This window comes from Marmota flaviventris, chromosome 8 (assembly GCF_047511675.1).
Source record: "Marmota flaviventris isolate mMarFla1 chromosome 8, mMarFla1.hap1, whole genome shotgun sequence".
NCBI lineage: Eukaryota > Metazoa > Chordata > Mammalia > Rodentia > Sciuridae > Marmota > Marmota flaviventris.
In genome coordinates, this window is record NC_092505.1 from 32,081,832 (window position 1) to 32,107,760 (window position 25,929).

Genomic DNA, 25,929 nt, shown 5'->3' on the forward strand with positions numbered 1-25,929 from the left:
ATTAAAGAGGGACTGGGAGTTTTCATGGTGACAAGTTGTTTTAGTCAGCTTTTACACTGCTGTGAATAAAGGACCCAACTATCACAATTGCAGAGGAGGAAAAGTTTACTTCAGGGCTCACAGTTTCAGAGGTCTCAGTCCTTAGAAATCCAGCATCATTCTTCAGGGCTCCAGTGAAGCTGTACATCACAGTGGAAAAGTGTGGCAGAAGGAAGCAGTTCACATGATGATCAGAAAGCAGAGAGATAGGTCTCCACTTACCAGATACAAATATATACCCTGAAGCCATGCACCAGTCTCCACCTCCTCTAGCCACAACCTACCACTTCAGTTACCAGTTAATCCCTATTAGGGGGTTAATTTGCTGACTGGGTTAAGACTATTACCAATCATCTCTTCTCTGAACCTTCTTGTCTCACCTGTCTCACCTGTGAGCTTTTGGGGATACCACATCTAAACCATAATATTCCGCCCTGGACTCCAAAACCTCACAATTACTGACAATGCAAAATGCATTTAGTTCATTCCCATGAATCCTCATAGTCTCAACAGTTCTAAGATTGCTTAAAGTTCAAGTCCAATGTCTTCTCTGAGGCTCAAGGCAATCTCACATTGTGAGCTCCTGTAAAATTAAAAGAAATTTACAAGGGTCCATTATATAATGGTACAGAATAAACATTTCCATTCACAAAAGGGCATAGAAAGAAAAAATTAACCAAAGCAAGATGGAAATCCAGCTGGACAACCAAGTCCTGTACTTCTGTGTTTGGCATCTGGAGCACATGGTATGAGGTCCTCTCCAAAGGGCTTATGTAGCTTCATCGCTGTAGCCTTGCTGGTTGCAGCTCAAGTGTCCTTTCTGTTGACTTGTCTCTGCTCAATTTCTTCAGCTTTCCTAGGACAATGTCCCATCTTACTGGCATTTCTTAATTTCAAAGGTCTCTACTGCAGCTTTGTCTTCCTCCTCACATCTCTATACTTTTACTTCTCAGAGGATGCCTGCAGGGACCCTGCTGTACTTTGCCTGGCCTCCCAGGCATTCTTTTTTTTATTTTTTTTATTGGTTGTTCAAAACATTCCAAAGCTCTTGACATATCATCTTTCATACATTAGATTCAAGTGGGTTATGAACTCCCATTTTTACCCCAAATACAGATTGCAGAATCACATCGGTTACACATCCACGTTTTTATGTAATGCCATATTAGTGACTTGTGAAATCTTAGTGGACACCTCCATGACCCTCTAACTACTGCATCCTGAATTCCTGAACAACCAGCACCACATGGTTGATACCAAGGTATTCCACCATCTGGAACTATAGCCAAGCCTCTGGGAATCTTGTCTCCAGAAACCTCTGAGTGTCTGGGTGGCTAAGCATGTTGATAAAACTTCTTAGGCCCCCTTGAGCAAGAAGGGTGCCTCCTGGTCTCTTCTCTAGAGAATATTTAGTTTACTCCCTTCGGCTTGAGAAGAGTGTGGTCTTGTCAGCTCCAGAGAAGGACTCAAACCATCTTTCTTATTGTCTCTAGGCAAAGTCTTTAGTGTTTCTGTAGTGGTGGTAATGTCTTTAACAATGCAACTTCTTAAAGCCCTAGTTTTACTCTGGCCTTTCAAGTTCATGTTTTCCAAATCTTTCTGCTCTACTTTCTGCTCCTGATTATCACAATAAATTTAGCTAAAAGCCACCAGGAATATCCATGTTACCACCTGAATGCTATGCAACCTAGACATTTCTTCTGCCAGACAAAGAAGTTCATCACTTTTAAAATCAGCCTCACATAAAGTCTCAGGATATGGGCAAAATGCAGACAACTTCTCCGCTAGAACGTAACAGGAATGGCCTCTACTCCAAATTCCAATAGAGTCCTCCTTTTATGAATCCTCTTGAGCCCTGTCTTCACTGACCACAATCCTATTGGCATTCTGGTCTTCTGAGCTCCCACTAGAATTGGCCATTAAGCTCTTCTTACAACAATCTAAAGCATTGCCAGTTTGCACTGTTAAGTATCTCAAAATTCCTCCTTCATGGTCAGGTTAGTCACAGCAAAGACTTCACTGCTTGGTACCAATTTTTGTTTTAGTCAGCTTTGGTATGTCAAAGAAAAATGTCATTAAAATTGGATAAGAAAGGATATTTAAAGGCAAGACCATTAGTGATGGGTAATAGGCAGAAAAAAAAAGAAAAATAATAGGGATAGACTATTGGTTTAAAAACTGAAATTAAAGAAGGACTGGGAGATTTCCAGGTAAGAGTGAACATCATGGCAAAAGAGTGTAGCAGAAGGAAGCAGCTCACATGGTGATTAGGAAGTAGATAGATGGTTCTCCACTTGCCAGATACAAATATATACCCTGAAGCCATGGCCCAATTTCCACTTTCTCCAGCCATACCCTAACACTTCAGTTACCACTCAGTTAATCCCTATCAGGGAATTAATTTGCTGACTGGGTTAAGACTCTTGTAGCCCAGTATTCTCCTCTGAACCTTCTTGCATGGTCTCACCTGTGAGATTTTGGGGGACACCACATCTAAACCATAACATTATTCCTAGCAAATGACCACAACAATGTGGGTCTGAGGGAAAGGAAAGGGGAAAAAAATCACTGGAAAAGAAAAAGCCAAGTGGGAGGCCACATTTATTGAAAGATTATCTATATTGATATTGAAACCACAGGATTTTATAATAGGATATTGGAAAGAATGTTATTAAATCACAAACTGAAAATTTTTTAGAGTGCTTTTTGGATTAGAAGTTGACTGACTGCTGACATCAGGAAGCTAGGGAGGGAATGGGGAACTAAGCAGCAGACACACAAGATGTCTGAAGCCATACAATGAGTGGATGATCCAATGAGGTATCCACTGTCGCCTCAGAACATACAAGAAAGGTCAGGCTTGTCATCCTTGCCTTGAATTTCAGGGAACTGAAACTGATTCATCCAAGGGCACACAGCTATTAAATGGAATCAAAACAATTGCTCCTGATTCTATATTCAAAGTCTGTCAACTTCACTACCTGAAGAAACTGATATATTGCCTTACCTTCAAATATTTTAAACGGAACTGAGGAATTAGCCTTCAAAATTCAAATATAGATGAAACTGATGATTATTTTGGAAAGACATATTTCATTCATTAAAGTTACAAAGCTGATATTCTTTCAGGAGAACCTAAATTGTATAAAAATGCAGATTTTTCCCTTAAGTTTTATGCTGTGAATTGTCACATCATCTATGAAGACAACTCATTTTTAAAATACACCAATATTCTATCTTTGGGGTGGTATGAAAATGAGTACATGTTATAAGAATTTGAGTGATGAACTAGATATTCTTTCTTCCTTATTCCTAGGACACACTAGAAAAGAAAAACAGTAGGAAGTCTCCATTGCTGTCTCCTTTCTATTTATTACTGGAAGCTAGTGGCATTGCTTTCCTTTAATTTATGTTCAGTTCTATGGGAAAAGGTTGTCATTAGTTACTGCAGACAAAAATAACAGTAATAGTAGAAGTCACCTTGATAATTCTACTTAAACTGTCATTTACATTCAAAACAACTGTGATTTTATGAAATCCCATGGGATTATTTTATTCAGGATTCTTACATTGTTCAATAGAATTTTGTAGGAATAATACAATTCAACAGCAATTTTGTCTTTTTAAAACAAAATGTCAGATGGACAATATCATACTTTTAATATGTTAGTTATAGTTCTGTCCTAACATCCATACAAACTTTCCATTTTTAAAGATATCTAACATATATAATTTTTTCTTACATAATTCCCATATTTATCAAGTAGGAAATGGAGATACAGTCTATAACTCAGACATTATCTTGGAAAATCTAGCATACCTTTCACAAATTATGTATGAACTAGGCCTTTCCACAGTATATGATCAATATTTGAACCAATAAATTGTCAATGGTAAGGTTGACAATTTGCCAGTTTGCACTGTTAAGTATCTCAAAATTCCTCCTACATGGTCAGGTTAGTCACAGCAAAGACTTCACTTTGGGTTGGGGTGTAATGCAGTGGTGGAGCATTTGCCCAGCCTGTAAGAGGTCCTGGGTTCTATCCCAGCACCATGAAAAAAAAAAAAGTACAGTAAAACTTTTCGTTTTTTATTTATATTTCTTAAAAGTCATGGAAAAGGCATTCTAAATTCTGGAGCACCCCATATATCCACTCAACCATGGTCAGTGTAGAAGATATTCCTCCTGTCACCTTCTTATTCTGTTATCTCCCTCTTCAAGTTTTTGTTTCTTATAATCAGCTTCTAGTATGGTAAGCCATTCTATTAACTTTGATCACTTTTTGAGAATCTGAGAAAGAGACTGGGAGTAATGGCAGGAAAAGAATTAGGATAACAAAACTAAGGCCATATTTTATATATATATATAAAATTACCCTGTTTTATATTATATATATATAATATTTATAATATTTATATTATATATATATATATATATAATATAAAACAGGGTAATATCTACAAGTCCTTTCACACCATAAAGACTCATTTACTAAACCTTCCCATTGTACATAGTTTTAAAAGGTAAAATTACAACAAATCCAGATTTGAAGATCTTCATTGGCTAGATTTTTGATTCTAGAATCTGGCAGCAGTCTGAACCAAAAATGGTTCATAATGTCTGGCCTTAACATATGTCAGGATATATTTATAGGCAGAGAAAAGGAAGTGATGGGTACAGGAGTCATAAGTGAAGTGGAGACAGCCTGAAATCGGTTTGAGCAATTGGCAACTTGTGATTGGCTGAGACTCAGCTACTTGTTATAAGAGCAGGTTGCAATCTGCTTATACATCAAGTTAGGTTACAGTTCCCCATGTACAGAGAAACCTTTAGACCTGACTTCAAAAAATATGTACAGAGGCAGCTTTAGGCCAAAAATTCAATTTTACTATAGTCTCTGATCTAATCATTCTCAAAATGTTTCTCTTTTTCTTCCCTGGGTATGAAATTGGATGTGGGGTTGACAACACCTTAAACCAGGCATTGTGCTGAATGAAATGCCTGCTCCCTAAGGTAAAAACAAACAGCTAAAAAAGATGGACAATTTCTGCATAGAAATCCACACCTGATTCCTCTCTCTCACATTCCCACTGGTATTTTCTATGCCTAACTTGTTTTTTTCCTCCTGGACCATTATAATCCAGAATAATCAGCTGAATACACATTTACCACACGCACGCACGCGCACACACACACACACACACACACACTACAGAATTCAGACATCTGTGAACATAAGCTTTGTACAGCTGAGATAAATTATCTACATAGTTTATGTTGTTTAATCAGCTTAATGTTTCTAGGCAGATTTACATTGCTTTGGGTGAGATATTCTACATACAAGTATTGAATAAACTCTCTTAGGATATCAAAGTTAGGGCTGAAGAAACTCAGAACTCTCCTGGTTCAGTCTTCTCACTGTATACCTAAGAAATGAGACCCTGAGAGGTGAACTGATTTGGCCAATATCACATGGCTCATGGCTTGTATGTTGAGTGGTAGTCAGGGGAAACACAGGAAGCTTGATTACAGGCTCCGAATGAGTTAACAGCTGACTAAAGACAACATTAATTAACACAGGCTCCCTCATTCTCTCCTAGGAAGGTATATAGTAGCAGGAATGATGGGAGAGAGGTGAGACTGAGGTAGCTACTGCAAAAATGTCATTTTAGGAGAAAACACCAAAGTATTAATAATGATTTTAGCTCCTCCCTTTCCTCTCTCTAGACCTGGAAGGAGTTGGGTATAAAACTTTTCCATCATTCTAGATGGAAACCATCCTCCTAAAGGCATCTTCCTGGCCACAGTGAGGCTATTCAATGTGGTTAATAGGCATAAGCTTCCAGAGAGAGTGCTGCCTCATGGAGGAGGCCTCAGTTAGAGGCCAGGGTAGATGAAAGGTGCTGGCAATGGTCAGGATATTAAATTGGTTGTTATCATCATGGGATTTGACTTATGATCATGTTCTGTAACTAAGATATGTATTACATATGTGTTTGCATTCATTGAAAATGAAAATTAAAATGAACCTTTGGAATTTGATTAAGGATTTTTATAAACTGTCAAGTTATTCATCTATGGAGACAACAGAAAGGTGTTTTCAGCTATACAAGAATTCAGGGCATATAGTCTGCACACTTTTTTTGACGACTTGAGGATAAAACTAAGCCAAATTGTGAATTTTAATTTTTTTTAAATTTTTAAAAATTCAAAAGTGAACATTAAAAACACAGAACTAATCATAAACAATTATGGGAATGATGGTGAGAAAATATATGTTATAAACAAGGACAAAGTAGATATGATATAATCAGTGAGAGAGAAAGGTTAAAGAGCACGTGAAAACTAGATGATCCTTAAGGTTCATAAGTCAATTATAGATTTTCCTGAGCTTTGTATACAAGCAGAAATATCCACTTGAAGAACCTAGAAATACATGAAATAAGCACCTACAGGATGGGGGCAGATAGGGGTGAGGAAGGTTAAAGTTAGTTTAAGGTTGTATCTCCTAGGTTTTTAATGTTGATTGTATGAGTTGGGCATGGTGGCACATGGTTTCAGAGGAAGGCTGGTTTCATTTCCCACAGTGCCAGGTGAGACAAAATATCATGGTGGGAAGAGTGTGGTGGAGGAAAGAATCTCAGGACATCACACCAAAAAGCAGAGAGAGGGAGCTCTGCTCAACAAGGTCAAAATATAAACTCCAAATGTACTCCCAGTGACAGACCTACTCCAGCCACACCCTATCTATCTGTTTTCAGTTATCACTAAGTTAATCCCTATCATTGGATTAATGCACTGATTAGGTTGATATTCTCATAGTCCAATCATTTTACCCTAAACTTTCTTGCATTGTCTCACACAGGAGCCTTTGGGGGAACAACACATATCTAAACCATAACAGTAAACAATTTTCAGTATTTATCTTTTGATTAAATCAGATCTAACAAAAGAACCTATTTAAAAAAAAAAAATAAAAACTCCACCACCCTGTGATATCTTGAGAGATTTTCAATAATGGACATTTACAGAAGTTTTTTTCCCTATACATCCCTATTGCTATCTAGTTCAAAGTCAAGCAATGTGATTCTATGCAGAATTGTTGGAATTATTTTGTTTTCGTGTGAATCATCTTCAGATAGGCAGTCTGTGTGGAACATATTTCATTTGCATATGTTTATTTCAGTCAGATTTTTTGTTGCTATAACTAAAAGACTGATGGGAACAATTTTAGAAAAGGAAAAGTGTATTGGGTTGGGGCTGGGGATGTGGCTCAAGCGGTAGCGCGCTCGCCTGGCATGCGTGTGGCCCGGGTTCGATCCTCAGCACCACATACAAAGATGTTGTGCCCGCCGAAAACTAAAAAATAAATATCAAAAAATTCTCTCTCTCTCTCTCTCTCTCTCTCTCTCTCTCTCTCTCTCTCTCTCTCTCTCACACACACACACACACACACACACACACACACACACACACATACTCTTAAAAAAAAGTGTATTGGGGGCTCCTGGTTTCTGAGGTCTCAGTCCATAGACGGCAGGCTTCCTTCCTCAGGGTTTGAGGTAAGGCAGAATATCATGGCAGAAGAGTGTGGCAGACAGAAGTGGCTCATGGGTTGGTCAGAAAGCAGAGAGACTAAACTCAGCTCACCAAGTACGCCCCCCAATGACCATCTCTTCCAGTCACACCCTACCCACCTTCAGTTACCACTCAGCTAATCCCCATCAGGGTATTGGGTTAAGGCTCTCACAATTCAATCACTTTTTCTCTAAACCTTCTTGCATTGTCTCATACATGATTTTGGGGGGATACCTCACATCCAAACCATAACAATGTTACTATTTTTTTTTATAATTATCTTACAAAGTAGTGGACCAGAGACACCCCCTATCTTAACATCTAAGCAGTGTATACTCAGCTTATCAATATTTATTTCAGCCAATTATCATGCACACTCTCAATACAGTGGGCAGTATTTTTGAGGTAGTATGAACCTGCAGCATACATTATAGGGCACTGTGCTCACTCTCTCCTCCCTTCCAGCCCAACTCTGAATGTTTCTGCATCTATAAGTACATCCCCTCTCACCACTTTAATTAGTGATTGTTTTACCTTCTCTAGAACAGTCTTCAATCAACCTCTTTGAAAAGACTTACTTCCCAATATCATGGTCTACAGTTCTTAATTTTCCCACCATGAATATTCTTCTTCTATAAGTGGCAGTAGGGATGGTATTCAGGTAAAGTATTTCACAGCTCCTCACATCATCTACCCAGGACCTCAGTCCTTTCTTCTGAATAGTTTTACATACTAAAGATTAGCATCAGTCACCCTGGAAATAGTCACGAAAAATAACTTTGTAACAACATAAATAAAGTGTTAGCCATATAAATGTCATTATTAATTCATGAACTTAAAAACATTTTGACAAGATGAAGAATAGAGATCTATATGAAATTAGCACCAAACAACATATAACTTCGATACTTTTGTGTTAAGCCAACACTGAAAATAAATGCTGTAGTTAGAGACTACATACAAGAGCTACTTCCCAGAACAGCCCCATAGAAACCAATCCAACACCATATGAAGGGTAATAAATGGTTATATCACACCACACATAGAAGTGTCTTTGCTCTCCATCTGTGCACTTAAACTATGCATTGCTGATGCTGAAATTAAAACCTCTGTGTTGTATCTTATCTGGCTGAAGGATAAGCTCATATTAGTGAATATTATAAAATTAATTTCTCAAATCAAAATATTCCTTGTGTGTATTTCACCTCTCAGGATGCAAACACATATGTATGTAGACATCCACACATCTCCTCACACACACAATTACAGGCTAGTAACAGTGCATGAAATACCTATTTGGAGTCAGGGAAAGTCAATAGAGTAAATCCACTTGTTTTTTGAACTCGGAAGCTTAGGCTTTCCCACTTCTCTAAATGTTTCTGAGGCACAGCGGCTCTGCCCTTCTCTAGTGCCTCAGGCAGCAGGATAATTCTCAGGAAGTACTTTGAAGACTCAGGTTCCCTTTAATCACATGGCTCTTGCCATCCCTGATATTTCTTAATAAAAGAGAAACCCTAACAAGAATATTTATGTGCTGATTCCCAAAGAAAGTAACTAAACTGTACTTCATCTATAGGTCAAATCCTATTATGCCAGAAACTATTTCAATAAAATTTCCCATGAAACAAAAATACCCCAACTGATTACCCTTTATTTCAGATAATATTTCATCAAAATTATAGTGTAAGCATCACAGCTAGACTCTTTGGAGTTCACTGCAATAGGACCTGATTTATATGAGTCTGTGAATACCCTTATTCACAAAAGCTATTCATAAGCAATCCTGTTTTCTGTATTGACAGTTTCTCTATCAGGAATAGATGACATCAAAATTATTATCCTCTTTGTGTGGTTCCAAAGCACATAAAATTCATTGTTTTTAATCAAGCCATTTCACTTTCCAATTCACAGATTCTTATTTGCTACAAGTCCTGTTAATCATTAGTATAAATTAGGATGGGTCTACAATTGTAATGACCCATGCCTTATTAACCTCCTTCCTTTATCAAGCGCTGTGATTTAAGAGAGATCAGTTCAGCCTACACAGGCTGCAGAATTAACATCAGTCACTCTGGAAATAATCACACACACACACACACACACACACACACACACACACACAAAAGCATTTTAACAACACAGAAATTTATCCATACAGGACCATTATTAATTCATAAATTTAAAACTTATGGCAGATGAAGAATAGAAATCTGTATGCAAATATGGGTGTATCTATTCAGGAATATGCCACTTCAATTGTATTGTATTTAGTTACTCTAAACACTGAATTCCAAGCATGTGAAAGATCTGGTAATAGGTTTTAAATGAAGGTAGCATGACTTAATGGACTAAGCTCTAGGACTTAATGGAATCAGGAGGAGAATTTTAAAACAAGGTCTACCACTAACAGGTTATATAAACTTTAGGAGCCACTTAAATTTTTATCAGTTTCAGGTTCATTACTTCCAGTCAGTAACATCTGAAATACTGTCTGCCAAAACCCACCTGGTTACCAATTAAAAGAACATGTGTTTGTTTCTAGATATGTCCATACCCTTATATTTTAATATTGGTATTTTCTTTTTACCTACATGCTTAATGTAAACAATCACTAAAGGAGATTGTACTTTCAATTCTTACTTTTCCCATGGCACCCTTGTAAACACATGGCTGCTGATGAAAGATATAACATTCCTCTTTCTTCACATTGCAGGCATTACATTGACTATTCATTTAGACTAGAAATGACACCAAAAGTTGGATGTGTTGTGACTTTTCAAGAAAATTATATTTTGACATTCTGCTAAAGTCACATTTCCTGGTCTATTAATTGGTATAGAAAGACCACCAGGGGTGTAACATGATCATTAGGCAAGTTTGAATCATCCTGTCCTTGGATGGTTAAGTTTAATCACCTGTTGAGAATGTGAGGGATCACCTCACTTCTCTGCCCCTTGAATTCATGCTAATATAAGTCATTAGAACTATTAATTCCTATCAATAGCTCTCCTAGATTAAACTAACAAAAGATAGGAACTATAAGGAGAAAAAAAAGTGTATTGAATGTAGATAAAATGTATGAGAGAGCTCCTTTTTTTAAAATTTATAATTAAGTCTCGAAAAAGGCCATCTAGCATGGATGTCTTGCCTCCTGGAGTATGAAATCTTAAGGGAAGTGCCAGGCGCTGCCTTGAACAACTTGCTGTTCCTTCCATCATTCATTCAATAAGCCTACTGGCATAGAGGTGGCTGAAACAGTAATGCATCTGCATCCTTCGGAAAACCAGACATGTGGACAAGGAAATATCACCATAATATAAAATACAATGAGTCATGTTTTGATCACTTTCAAAGAACCAGGCACTTTGTAAAGCACTCTGAGTGCTTTATGTAAGTTTTCTTGGTTTATCTTCATAATAATAGTATTGAGAAAGGTAATATAATTATCTGATACTGTAGAATAAAAATAACTGAGGCAGAGAGAAGATAAATTACTTTCCTAATACCATGTGCTAGACAATGACTGAGCATGGATTTAGTCCTGTGGTCTAACCACAAGTACGCTACAGGAACTCAGATGGGGGCCTGCCAGTTGGAGCAAGCCTGTTGCACCTGATAATAAAACATATATGTTCTCAGAGAATAAAATCTCTGCATTCCAAATGTCTCTTTAGTTATGATAAGGGTTGAGATCAATTTTCCACAAAACCTTCCTTGCCTAGGCAGTATTATCCTGTGGCTTGGCGTTTTAGTAATGTTAGTAAGTGTAAAGGAAGAAGTTTTGAGGAAAGGAATGAGATGGCAGTGGGTCCTTAGTATTTACCTTCTGAAGCACTATGTGACATATACTAGTACATCCTTAAAGAAACTCTAATATATAGAGATTGTCAAATCTATTTACTGATGAGGAATCTGAAGCTCCAAAAGATTAATAAACTCCAAAGATTACTGTGATTGAAATTCAAACATGCACTTTTAAAGATATTGAATGCCCTTTCACCATAAAATAAAAACCCTGTGAACAACCTTATTTTTACCTTCTTTCCAATCCAACCATGCAGAGTTGGAGCTACTGACTTGTTTTAAACTCAAGTTTTGTTTACAGGTTTGACAGAATTATTGTAAAGTGATAATTTCACTGCTTAAGATGTAGTGTCTCAAATCTCCCATTATAAAACAAGTTGAGGGTATAGAATCAAAATAGTTCATCTAACTGTATAGTCCCTGCCATCTACTAACACAGATTACGTAAATTACCCCCAATAAAACAAAGGCTTACCATTGTGTGATTTGTGACAACAACACATGTTCACCCTTGAAAACACAAAAAGATGGCCCAGGATCTGGCAGAATTATGTGCAGACACCATAGCTAATCCTTTGAAAGAATTCCAAAATATTCATAAAGATTTTCAGAAGAGGGGGAGACAGAGAGAGAGAAGTGTTAAGACAGGAAAAAAAAAATACACACATTGATCAAATTAGTCTCAGAATCAAGAATTTAGTTGATAAAATAGATTATATCTAGAAATCCTCAGAAGATGAATGGATGGCAAGAATATTACAAATGTAACCACCAACAGTAGAGAATAACAGTCCCAGCCCTCAGGAACATCACTGTGTTTGATTAAGGCAGCCCTTCATAGTCCATACCTATAATAAAATTGTGTTCATTTCTTGGGTGACCTTGAAGCTTGATATGGGAGCCTAATTGGCATGACTGGAAAGATATGCCAACCCATGCTGTGCAGTGACATTAGGCTTAATCCAGACAGTTGGAAAAGGGACCTCTGCTGGAATTTTGCACTGGTGACCTTGAATGAGTGTCAATGTCTTTGGTACAGTGACAAGTAAGATCCTGAGATCATAGAAGTGCAGGTCCTAAGAACAGAAGAATGTACTTGTTTGGGTAAAATTTACCTAATCAAAACGATGAATGGAAACCTCACTGTTGTCTACATTATAGACAACAAAAATTCCTAACAGTCTTTGTTGAAATTTGGGAAATTGTTGAACTTCCTAAAAACCCTGTCAAGTCAGAATGTGAGCATGGAGTCAAGGTTGGCAAGATAATTTAATTTGTATTTCAGAAGTAGAATATATATATCCTGTGGACAAACAGCACCCTTACCTAGTCCATGGCCATGCAAGGGATGTCAGTGGAGCAGGTGCCTATGTGTCAGGTGGACAACAACATGGGACAATGTCCTTGGGACGAGGTGTAAAAACATGGAGTACATTATCTGGTAACTTAAGACACAGTTTTCTTTTTCTTTCTCATAAAGCTACTTTTTAGTTAATACTACTCAATATACTACTAAGGGAAAGGCATCAGACTATTCATTGCAGAGAACCTACCAGAATAATTGAGATATTGCAGAGTTACAAGTCAGCCCTTCTCAGTGAGGTTATTTCTATCAGGGACAACATGTTGTGGCTGAAATCACATGAGTTTACGAGAGCAAAGACTTAGAACTATAGTTAATCTGCCTTAAATTTAGCTATTTTTTAATCAATAAAATGAAGAAAACTGTCGGACATTATGGTGAATGGCTATAATCCCAGTGGCTTCAGAGACTGAGATAGGAAGATCTCCAGTTTAAAGCCAGCCTCGGTAAAAGCAAGGGGCTAAGCAACTCGGTGAGACCCTTTCTCTAAATAAAATACAAAATAGGGCTGGGGATGTGGCTCAGTGGTCAAGTGTCCCTGAGTTCAATTCCTGGTACCAAAAAAAAAAAAAGAAAGAAAGAAAGAAAAAGAAAACAGGCAATGAATATGGTGATTTTGATGCAGGTGTCAAGCTTTACAAAAGGAAAAATTAGGTTTTAAAAACAAAGAATATGATTTTTTTTTTATAGTTAATGTGAACTTCCCTCTCAATGAGAAGCAAAATCAAAACTAATCTTCCTGTAATGTCACTTCATTTGGCTTGTTGGGAAGGTGAAGAAAGAATATTCTCTCTTGAGTGAGTCAATTAACTTCTGATCAGAGGAAAATCCCTTCACCTGAAATTGGGAGTCCTTTCTCATCTGTGCAGGAAGAAAAACTGAGATGGCTATGGTTATGGGTTATAGCACCAATAAAAAAGACCTATAATAGTCACTATTCCTAAATATTAGAGAAAATCAACAAATTATACTACAGTTTCTCTCAGAAAGGCGAAAATAAAACACCCCTTTAGCCCAATTAGGAAACTCCAATGACTAGTCACAAAGCATCCATTGTGTGCCAGGTTCAGTGGTGCACACCTTTAATCCTAGTGGCTCAGGAGGCTGAGGCAGGAGGATCAAGAATTCAAAGCCAATGTCAGCAACTTTGTGCAGCTCTAAGCAACTTGGTGTGACATTGTCTCTAAGTAAACATAAAAAAGGGCTGGGGATGTGGCTCATTAGTTATATTTCCCTGAGTTCAATCCCCAGTACCAAAATAAATAAATAAGTCAATTGTTTATTATATAAAGAACAGAAATTATGAGACTGTTCTGGGAATGGGAGACTGAAGAAATATGATATACAAAACAGCAGAATGGTAAACACAATAGCAGGATAAACTCTGATAATCTGAAAACACCAAGTAATTGCATTGTGATGGGGAATTTATGAAATTAGAAATGGAAGAGAAAGATGCAAATTAGAGTGATTTCATTAGCAAAAGGTAACTAATCCCCAAAGAAACACATTAATTATATTCTCAGTTCTGATAGTGTCTGAGAAAACCTGGGTGGAGTAAATAACATTATCTCACAAAAATTATTTGAGAAATATTTCACCTTTGCCTAAGTGTTGATCTTCCCATTAAACTATCAAAGATGAAAGAAAGGAAGGAAGGAAGGGAGGGAGGGAGGGAGGAAGGAAGGAAGGAAGGAAGGAAGGAAGGAAGGAAGGAAGAAAGAAAGAAAGAAAGGCCCAGAGGAACTTTATTACTATTTCAGCATGTGAAAATCTGATTGAATTTAGGTAATGTTCTCTATTCAAGGCACATGCCTTATGATTATCATTAATTTATCCACATTACTGTCATTCCCATTTTATATGTGAGGAAACTAAAAGACAAAGGTTTTAGTTCATTTATTTAATACAACATATGGTATATGTTATGTCAAAAGAAAGGTTTCAGATAAGGTAAGACCTGAATTTAATATTAGAAAACCTGCAGGAGGTAGACTAGACAAATGGACAGGCGTGAGGATGTCTTTCCAGGAAGATGGTGCTGCTTCTGGGCTTTGCCCAGGGAATGGAAGAGGGAGGGATGATGCATTTTAGGAACTGACATGTTCAAGTGTTACTGGAAAATAGATGTTAAGGCATAACAACAGAACAGGCTTGGAGAGGGCTGGGGTTGTGGTTCAGTGGTAGAGCACTTTCCTCACATGTGTGAGGGAGGCACTGGATTCAATTCTCAGTACCTCATATAAATAACTGGATAAAATAAAGGTCCATCAACAACTAAACAAATAAGAAAAGAAAAAACTTGGAGATTTAGACTGTATCTCTACCATGAAAAGCCATGCTTAGAAATGTATGCACTTTCCTGCAGATCATTGAGGAATTTGATCAAGGATATTTGCATTTTCAAGATAATATCTCTTTTTTTTAAAAGAGAGAGAGATAGAATTTTTTAATATTTATTTTTCAGTGTTTGGTGGACACACATCTTTATTTTGTTTTTATGTGGTGCTGAGGATCGAACCCAGCGACCTGCGCATGCCAGGAGAGCGCATTACTGCTTGAGCCACATCCCCAGCCCCAAGATAATATCTCTTGTTAAAATGCAGAAAATAGTTTGAAAGGCAGTAATTCTGAAGTTATGGAATTCGGTTACAGGTTTCCTTTTCATGATACAGGTATTAATAATATTATTAATTGCCTGATTCAGGGTGGGTGCAGAAAAAGTGAAAGATTTAAAAAATAAAATTAATAGGAATTAAGCATCATTTGACATGAGAGAAAGAGAGAGAGAAAAATAATCAGGTTATTAAGAATCTTTTTTCTGTCCCTAAATAGAGGAGCAAATTGTATAGCAAAATAATACAAGGAAGGTATAGGTGATTCATGTGGAAAACAAAAACAATGCATTCAGGTTTTAGATACAGGAGTTTCATAAGCCTTAATGAATCGAAGTTTTGTTGTAGGAATGCCTCATAGATGGGTATATTTGTAAGTGTGGAGAGCATGAGACAGGATAGGCCTGAATATAGGTATGAGAGTTATGTGCTTTCAGGTAGCTGTTCATTGTCAAGAATAGATGTGATCACCTAAGAGAACAAAGAGGTCCAACTACAGAACCTGGATGAAAACTATTGTCCAAAATAAGTGTTTTTACAACATAAAATAATGAGATTAAAAGACATCCTAGGAATATACAGGAATAAGTGAGCAAGAGAGACAGCAGATGGGAAAAGATAGATGGAGGGAGAGAAGTCAGGGAGAGAGAGAGAGAAAAGAGGAAATAGTGATGTATGTTTCTGCTTTCCTTTACAAAATATTTTGTGATCACAAATTAAAACATTTCATGTACCCCAGTGTTGTATTTTGGAAGGAATAAAATTGATAAATAGTATCACAGCACTAGGAATGATAGGCTCCTCTTGAGGCCATGGTAGCTCATTTATAAGGATGGTGACTAGATGTTGCTGGCCCATCAACCTAAAATAAGCCAGGTTGCACCAGAAATGGAATCAAAATCCAAACAGCACTGGATTTGCTGTTCTAAGGTGGCCAAGAGTCTATAAGAAGGGGGCAATGCTCAATAATGCCTTAGAACAACCTGCAAATACAAACATGTGCTTGCTGTAACTGTGGCTGCCTATGGAAAGACACAGGCATGTTTGTGAAATCCGACTTCTCCCAAAATGTTGAATCCTAAATGGCACCTAAGAATTTTGTAGGGAAAAACCCTCTAATAGGAAGCAGTAAAATCATGTATTTTTTTCCTTCATTCAAAGTGCCAGTATGAAATATAGACAGGATTTAGAAGTGTCAAGGGAAGGTTAAATAGAAAAAAAAAATGTAGGTGAAACTAGGAATCTTGATCTTAATAGGAAGAGATCCCACATGCTCCTGAGTTTTCTGTTTCTTTCAGAATTTATATTATGTTTGCTTGATTGGTTTTTTGCTACGTAGGTGACTTGCTAGTATTTTTCTAGCCTGTTTAATTGTTATGAGCACTCAGATCATGGAGGTGAATGGACACACTGACTAGATATTTCCTTGGGTCCCCAGATGGGGACTTTAATATGGCAACCAAAGCATGACTAAGAATAACTTTAAGGTTTAATCTTTCTGGAGCCACAACTGAACATTTAGTATACCATCGAACTCTTTCTACTTTGCACATCTCCACTTTCTATTCTCTCCCATCATTGTTCAACTTCCAGAATCTTTGCTCAGCTCACCCAGTAGCTGTTCTCTTCCATGAGTCAGAATCTTAAAATATGCGTGACAATTTAGAATCATTAAAAGATCAGTGGTACTCAATGTAGCAATGTCCCTGGAAATGACAGCTATGTCAGCACACTGAACTCATGTATATGTTCCTTCAAAGAGGCTGCTGACCTCTACTTGAGTTCCATCTATGGAACAAAATTTGAAAAGTGGTTCCAGGCAGAAGACATAGTAAATGTGAGCTTGCTCTTTAGAATGTCATTCATTTTCTTAAACAGTTACTTTATATAATTGGTCAAGTTTCAAGGTTCTTTATGGCAGAAGGTAAATTTATTAATTGGTCATTTTCATAAACCCTTCACCAAAAGTGCAATAGAGATATGAATAATCCACATGAATATTTTTTAAATTCAAGAAAAAAGTAGAAACACTTTGTACATAAAAATATATAAAACAACAATTGCTTTGTTTTACTATTACTTATAATTTTTATAATACTATTAATATTTAATACTATTGAGTTTCAACTTAAATATATATATATTGTACTTGTAAAATGCTGTAGAAAAAGGTGAATTTCAGGGACTTCTCAAAACAGTCTATTTGGGAAGGACATGACTACACAAGTAATACAAGGGACTTATTTAAGAGGAAAAGATATAAAGGTATGTGTGATGGCTGATGAAGACATCAGGTTTATGCTCCAAAATAGAATATAATGTTTGTATGCTATGGGATTACTTTTCCATCTTGTTTCATTGCTAGAACATCCTCATTAATCTGGAGATAGAAGAACAAGCTGAATAGAATAGGCTATATTTATGTGTTACTCTTAGAAATAGAGTACAAGGAAAAAAATATACAAGGATCTCACACACAAAGGTCCACAAAATGCATGATGTTCTTCATGGTAGAAGTTTCTAGATATTCACAAAAGACTTAAAAATCTGAAAGACAAAGAGAAGTATTATAATAAAAAGACCTGATTAACCTGGCTAAATAACATATTTCTCAATATTTTGTAACCACTGAAAAAAATCAACCAAAACTACTGATTAATATGATATATATGGTTATATGGTTATTATGAAAAATATAATATGTGTAATCTTTGGAACAGGCTTTGAAAAGTTCCAAGGTATATTATTTAGAAGTATTTAGAGGAACATTTTAGGGAAAAAAGAAAAACTGTAGACAACACTATGTATTTTTTCCTGAGTGAAACTGATCTAGGGGATGCTGAGAGATCCTGCATAGAGTGATCTACAAAACGAGAGAATAAAGCCATTGACCCTGTAACCATAGATCTCAAGAGAAGAAACATGAGAACTATGTTTAGGCAGATGAAAACGCTGGTCACAGAGTAACTTAGAAGTCAATGTAAATCAGAGGAACTGAAGTCAGGACATATTATTCCAGTGTTCAAAATAGAAAGGTCAACAGACAAAAAAGACAAATTGCAGTATTCTGGGTGATACAGAGCAGCACACCTATTACTCAGCAATGTTACACAAGGTGTTTCCCACTAATGGAAAAGTCAGAAACAGAATGGTGAAAAGAGCAATGCAATAACAACATCAGCAGCCCAGGTAGGCCTTTTAGTGAAAGAAAAATAGAACAGAAATGTAAGAGAAAGATTTCAATGGAACCCAACTTCTATTCAAAAACTTTCATCGCACATATTACAATCATCAGACATTTTTACCAGCAGAGGAGTATGGCCAGCCCTAAGAATACTAAAAGGTACATAAGAAGAAAAATAGGAAAAAATATATTCCTTTTTAAGAATCTGTAGGCCAAACAGTTACTATTTTAATCATGAAAGGACTGCTAATTAAATAGTCAAGTCAGTGTTGACCATTCATATTTATAAATTATTTGCAAATGTATTATTTTAAAAATGCTCATTCATTCACTATTTGTTATTATTTGTTAACCAATGTATATAATTCTGATGCAATTGTCTTTAATATTGATGTTTAAATGGATATACTTGAACTTGGGTGAAATCAATGTCATGATCCTGGTCCCTAACTTTGTGTCCAAAAGGTAACAATTTATCAGATAGCCAAGATGTGCATGCTTTCCTGCTTGAGAAATAGTTGTGTTTCATATTATACTATCAGACAGATGGTTTTGTCAGCTAATCTTCAATAAAGGACTTGCTTAAAATGTATTTGCAAGCTGATTTTCTTGTTGTGAGATTTTAGTTTAGAGGTATGACTATAGTAGATATAATCTAACTATACCATTAAAAGACCAGACTCATGTTCTACTTATTAGTACAATGCTCAAAACAAACACAGACCAACGTGAGAGTTGCAAACATAGGCAAAAATTTAAAAATAGGCAAAAGATATACTTTTTAGGAAATATGTGTTGCTATTTTGTTTTTCTTTGATTTTTTTTAACTAGTGACACCTGTTATGAAATTGAGAAGGAAGTGTTATGCTTGCATTTTTTAAAATTTCAATCTGGCTAAATGTATCTAAAATATTCATAAAATTAAGCTTTTTCAGTCTCAAAAACATGGTTTCCTAAATTGTTTATAAGAGTGACTATAAGCTGCAGGAGATATTTTGAGCACAAGGTGCAGCAGAATTTTAAATCACTTCCTCTCACTCCTCATCAGTATCTATATGATTTCTAATCATTCCTGTACACATCAGCTGTGATGAGAATGAATCCAGGTGTGATGAACATGATGTTCTTGTTTTTCTGAAGGGCGTTTATTTTTATTTATGCTATTGTGTTTAAGCCATTCAAGCAAGATTTAGAACAAATAGGCATACAAAGCTTCCAAGTAAAACCTTCTGCTCTCTGCATTTTTGGAGAGGGGGCAGGATGTCTTCCTGTGTGCATAAAGGTTTCCAATTGGAAGATTATGAATGAAGCTAGAATACTGATTCTGAATTGCCCTTAGTCTGCTGTGCTATAAGGGAGTACTTTCTAAGTAGTGGTTCCATTGAAATTCTAAAACTCTTTAGAAAAATTGAAAAAAGAAAATACCTATTTCCTAATGTCAACTTCAGTTAAAAGAAAAACTTTTCAAGAAAGATGTCTGTCCATAGACAGAGTTGTTATGGCAAGAGGAACTTTCCATAACTATAGGTAAACATGCAAGCCTCCTGGGAACCTAGACTCCACTTCATTGTACTGTCCCCAAGATTACAGACACTTCAGGAAAAAAAGTGCTTTTCTTATGTCGCTTAAAGGAAATGCGAAAAAATGTAGCATAGCATAAGTTTTTTGATAAAGCATTTGTTTGCTTACTAGACATGTGATTCCTCTTTATTTTCACGCAATAATTTTGAAGCTCAGTACATCCCCAAGTCTAATGTTTTCTACTTGCTGCTGTGCAAACAGAAAAATAAACAAGAGCTAACTAGAGAAACAAAGCCTTATGTTAGGCACCCACCTGATTACACCCAGGAAGTGGTTATATTTGTCTGATTCTTATTAAAGCTATATATTTAAGCCTATTAAGATGCATTTCATTATCTCTGTCAAATGCAAGCTCTCAACCTTTTCAGAGCAGCAGGATTTATTGTACAGTTCAAAGAATGATTGTATCTGTCTTCTGGGCTTGGTGTAATCTAATTTCATAATATATACATAAACAGAATTTTTTCTTAGAGTAACATTGCCACAATTTCAGAGCTGAATATCAGGTGCTTGATGAGTGCCTAAAAATATTTGTTTAGTATTCCAAATAATACATATAATTTACAGTGTTATCCTGAGATAACAAGGAAATGGTATTTTGAATAACAGCTTACTTAGTAAACATGGTTTCTAGTGGAGATACTACCTGGCTATCACGAGACACCATACATTCATTTTAGGTAAGCCCATATCTATAACTCATGTCCCAAGAAAATTATGAATATTGCAGTGAATTGGCTGACATTCTGCCAAATAGGATTTCACCAACAGCAACAAAAAGGGAAATGAACTAGTGCAAATTAATTGCTTTGAAAAATGCTTTATTACATTGACAAAAATTACATTTTACTTGGAGTATAATGGGGAAAGTATAACTCTTAAAGGTCATCAACACATTGGAATCAAAATGTATTTGAAATAATTATAAAGTAAAGCATGATGAATTTGCCCCCTTTCATCAAAGTTTAGATTGTAAAAATATGTTAATTCTACATATAATTTGAATTGTTACATTTTATTTTTTCAAGTTTAATTTATACTGCCCCCTCAAAAAATGAGGTATACCTAAATGACCTGGTACACTTTAACAGTTAACTTTTAAATTTATTTATTTACTTATTTTAATTGTATATATATGACAGCAGAATGCATTTTGATCCATTGTACACAATTGCAACACAACTTTTCATTTTACAATGGAGCATCACACCATATGTACAGTTATACAGGTACCTAAGGTAATAATGTCCATCACATGCCACCATCTTTTCTGCCTCCATGCCACCTCCCCTTCCTCCCTCTTACCCAAAGTTCCTCTATTCGCCCCTGCAGATGCCATAATTTTATTCTTTATTAATGCTGATGAATATTCCATTGTGTATATATACCACAGTTTCTTTAGACACTCATCTATTGAAGGACATCTAGGTTACTTCCACAGTTTAGCTACTGTGAATTGAGCTTCTATAAACACTGATGTGGCTGCCTTACTACAGTATGCTGATTTTAAGTCCTTTGGGTTTAAATCAAGGAGTGGGATAGCTGGGTCAAATGGTGGTTCCATTCCAAGTTTTCTAAGGAGTGTCCATATTGCTTTCTAGATTGGTTGCACCAATTTGGAGTCCCACCAGCAATGAATGAGTGTGCCTTTTCCCCCACATCCTCACCAACATTTATTGTTGTCTATATTCTTGATGACAGCCATTCTGACAGAAGTGAGATGAAATCTTAGAGTAGTTTTGATTTACATTTCTCTAATTACTAGAGATGTTGAACATTTTTTTATATATTTGATGATCGAATGTGTATTTTCTTCTAAGAAGTGTGTGTTCAGTTCCTTAGCCCATTTATTGATTGGGTTTTTTATTTTTTATATTTTTTTTGGTGTTAAGTTTTTTGAGTTCTTTAAATATCCTGGAGATTATTGCTCTATCTGACGTGTGTGTGGTAATAATTTGCTCCCAAAATGTAGGCTCTCTGTTCACCTCATTGATTGTTTTACTGAGAAGAAGCTTTTTAGTTTGAATCCATCCCATTTATTAATTCTTGATTTTATTTCTTGTGCTTTAGGAGTCTTGTTAAGGAAGTCTGGGCCTAATCCCATGTGATGAAGATTTGGGCCTACTTTTCCCCCTATTAGGTGCAGGGTCTCTGTTCTAATTCCTAGGTCCTTGATCTACTTTGAGTTGAGTTTTGTGCATGGTGAGAGATATGGATTTATTTTCATATTGCTGCATATGGATTTCCAGTTCTCCCAGCACCATTTGTTGAAGAGTGGTCATTTCTCCAATGTATGTTTTCGGCTCCTTTGTCTAGTATGAGATAACTGTATTTATGTGGGTTTGTCTCTGTGTCTGTTATTCTTTACCATTGGTCTACATGTCTATTTTGGTGCCAGTACCTATGCAGCTTTTGTTTTGTTACTATATAGCTTTGTAGTATAGATTAAGCTCTGGTACTGTGATGCATCCTGCTTCACTCTTCTTCCTAAGGATTGCTTTGGATATTCTGGGTCTCTTATTTTTCCAGATGAATTTCATAATTGCTTTGTCTATCTCTATAAGGAATGACACTGAGATTTTAATTGGAATTGCATTGAATCTGTATAGCGCTTTGGTTATTATGGCCATTTTGACAATATTAATTTTGCCTATCCAAGAACATGGGAGATCTTTCCATCTTCTAAGGTCTTCTTTAATTCTTTCTTTAGTGTTCTTAACAGTTAACTTTTAATATAGATAGTTGGATATTAACAAATGGTACATTATCTATCTAGCCTGCACTTGCTATTTTTTTCTGCCCCTCTGAGTATCCAACAAAGCTGTTAATTTCAAAATCTAGTTACAATTATTTATCTATTTTTTGCTGAGGTAGCTCAGATTAAACATGAAAACATTATACCACAAAAATGTACATATATAGGTATATGTGTATGTGTGTTTGCACTAAAATTCTTATGTAAATATATATAATGTATGCTAGTAATAATAATCATAATAAATACAGATTTTATTTTATATAGATATACCTTAGGCAATGTTTAATGGAGTCTTATAGATGTAAGAAATGAGACATTAATTCCTTATATTATTAAATTTATATTTATCATTGCTTGGTAAATTTTTTTTCTGAAAAGTTTTATAATGCAAGGATTATAAAGTGGTTTGAATATAATAAAATTAATCTAGGTTAAAAGTTTCAGAAAATGGCTCTGTTAATTAAGCCACACTTCTAAACTGATGTGTTTTAGGTATTAATCATTGTTTATGGTTTTAAAAATACTAAAAGTATATATCCAACTCAGTTTTCCAGAATAATAAAAGCTTTAAGTTCTCCATTTTAAATTTTGAACCTCCAACTATCTAATTCACAGAAAAAACAAAATTTATAGCAGAATTTGTTCTTCATTTACCATTTAGATATGTGTCATCATAAAATAAATATTAATGAAATATACATATTTCAAAGAAATGATCCAGGGAGTTTAGTTATAATTAATTAAGAATATGTAAAATATAAAGCATCATTAACAGATATTTCTACAGTGCCAAACTTACACACACACGCTCATGCACAATCAAGTGGCATTAATGACCTTCTTTCTCTAATCTCTCCGTAATTATATCACCAACATTGAAAAAAGTAAGTCAAGCTCATTTCATGGTGCTTTCAACAATGTTAGAGTCTGTAAACAAGTCTGGATGGCGCCTGGCAAAATGCCAGAGGGAGTGGTTTGTGAAGTAATACCAGCAAGCCATTAAGTGTGGAGATTCCTTATTGGTTGACTGATGTATCTAGTTTATGCTAATTAGATAAGCTGTGTGGAGTGTATAAATACCGCTCCTGTCCTATAATAAAGGGCTCCCACTCCTGCTGTATCAACGTACACAAGTTGCTCGTCACGGCCGCCCCCCCCCCCCCCCCCCCCCGCTAGTTTGCTGCAGCCCAACGGCGGCACAACAAGAGGAGAAAAATGAATTAGAATGAATTAGATAACATGTATCTGCTTCCCAGTAGCAAATCACATATCCTTTAATGAACCTCTTCTCTCCATTCTCAACATCCTGACCCCATCTACTTGCCTACCCCCATATTGTCACATGCACAAATCTGTACTTATCATCATCTATGGTATTTAGTGTACAGATTATAAGGTATTTTTATAGTTCTTGGATATTTATACCAGTCTTGTCTGCATATATTATTTCTTTAAAAAAATAGGCAAGATTTAGGAAGGTCAAGTCTATTTAGTTCCTAATCTTGCCTCAGGCTTTCAACATTTTGGCAGCAACAAGAGAGAGTGATTGAATCCTTACTTAAACATGCTCCAATCTCTAACTGGATAGGAACTAATAAGTATTTTCTCCTAAAATCAGATTAGTTACATTAAAATTATTTCAAGATTTGAAAATGACTGTTCCAATCTTTAAGTCTTATCTCTGATAAAGTGAATTGTGATTTTCTTGTAGCTAATAAGTGTTGGATCTCCCCCACAGTCTGGGTGAATAGCAGAGAACACATAAGATTCTTGCTTTTCTCATTGGGATAGGGGACAGAACATTAAAAAATAATAATAATAATAAATAAATAAATAAGAAAATTTTAGCCTCCTTATCCTTGATTTACCAGTGTAAAATTACTACATTTACCCAGATCTCAATTATTTACCAACAATCTGTAATTAAATGGGCCCTGTTGGAGCAATTATGAAAAAAATCACCAAACCCTGAGTCCATTCTAATGGAAGGAGACAGACAATAAATTAAATAAGTAGGTAAAATATATAGTATACTAGATATATACTAGCATATACTATGAGGAAAAAATAATCAAGGAGAGTTCATAGAAATGCCAGAACAACGGAAGTCAAGTAAGTGGTTTTTATTTTAAATCTGGTGGTCAAGGAATTACTCTCTCTGATTGTGTTAGGTAAGAAACATGGTTACCTAAATGAGGTGAGAGATAAAATCCAGGGAATCCTCTGGGCAAAACATTACTGATTCTTTGCTTGTTCCAGAAATATTAATAATATAATAAATAATAATCATAACAAAACCAAACATGGCTTGACTGAGTAGTCAAGGAAATCATCATAGCAGAAGAGATGAGAGTGATAAGCAAATGGACTGGAGGAGCAAACTGATGATAGATTGTTATCTTTAGAGAACTTTATAGTCCATTCTAAGGACTTTGACTCTTAATCTGACTCAAGTGGGAAGTCACTGGAGCATGTTGAGCAGATTTCTTGTGAGCTGATGTATTTTACCAGGGAAAGAACATGGAGACCATTTGCAATGCTATGGTAGCTAGCAGGATGAGAGATTAGCAAGAAATGAGCAAAACCAATAGCAGAGGCAGTGGTAAAAAATGGTTGAATTTTGGAAGTGCCCTCTCTGGGATTTACTGGCGACTAGATTGGGTGTGTGAGAGAAAGAGAAGAATCAAGAATGACTTTAAGATTTTTTTTTTTTTTATCAAAGACAAAGAAAGATTGAAGTCACCATTAACTGGCATGGGGATTCAGGAGAGAAACTGGTTTGAAAGGTAAGACCAAGAATTCCTTATGGACATAAAAGTTTTAAGATGCTTATTAGACATCTAGGGTATTGTAGTAGGGGAATGGACATAGAAATCTGAAGTTCAAGAAATCAGCTCCAGGAGGATGATATACATTTTGACATAATGATATTTAAAATTATGAGAATGGATGGGAAAAGTATGATAGTCACATTTTACTATACCTCAGGGAATTACTAATGAGAAT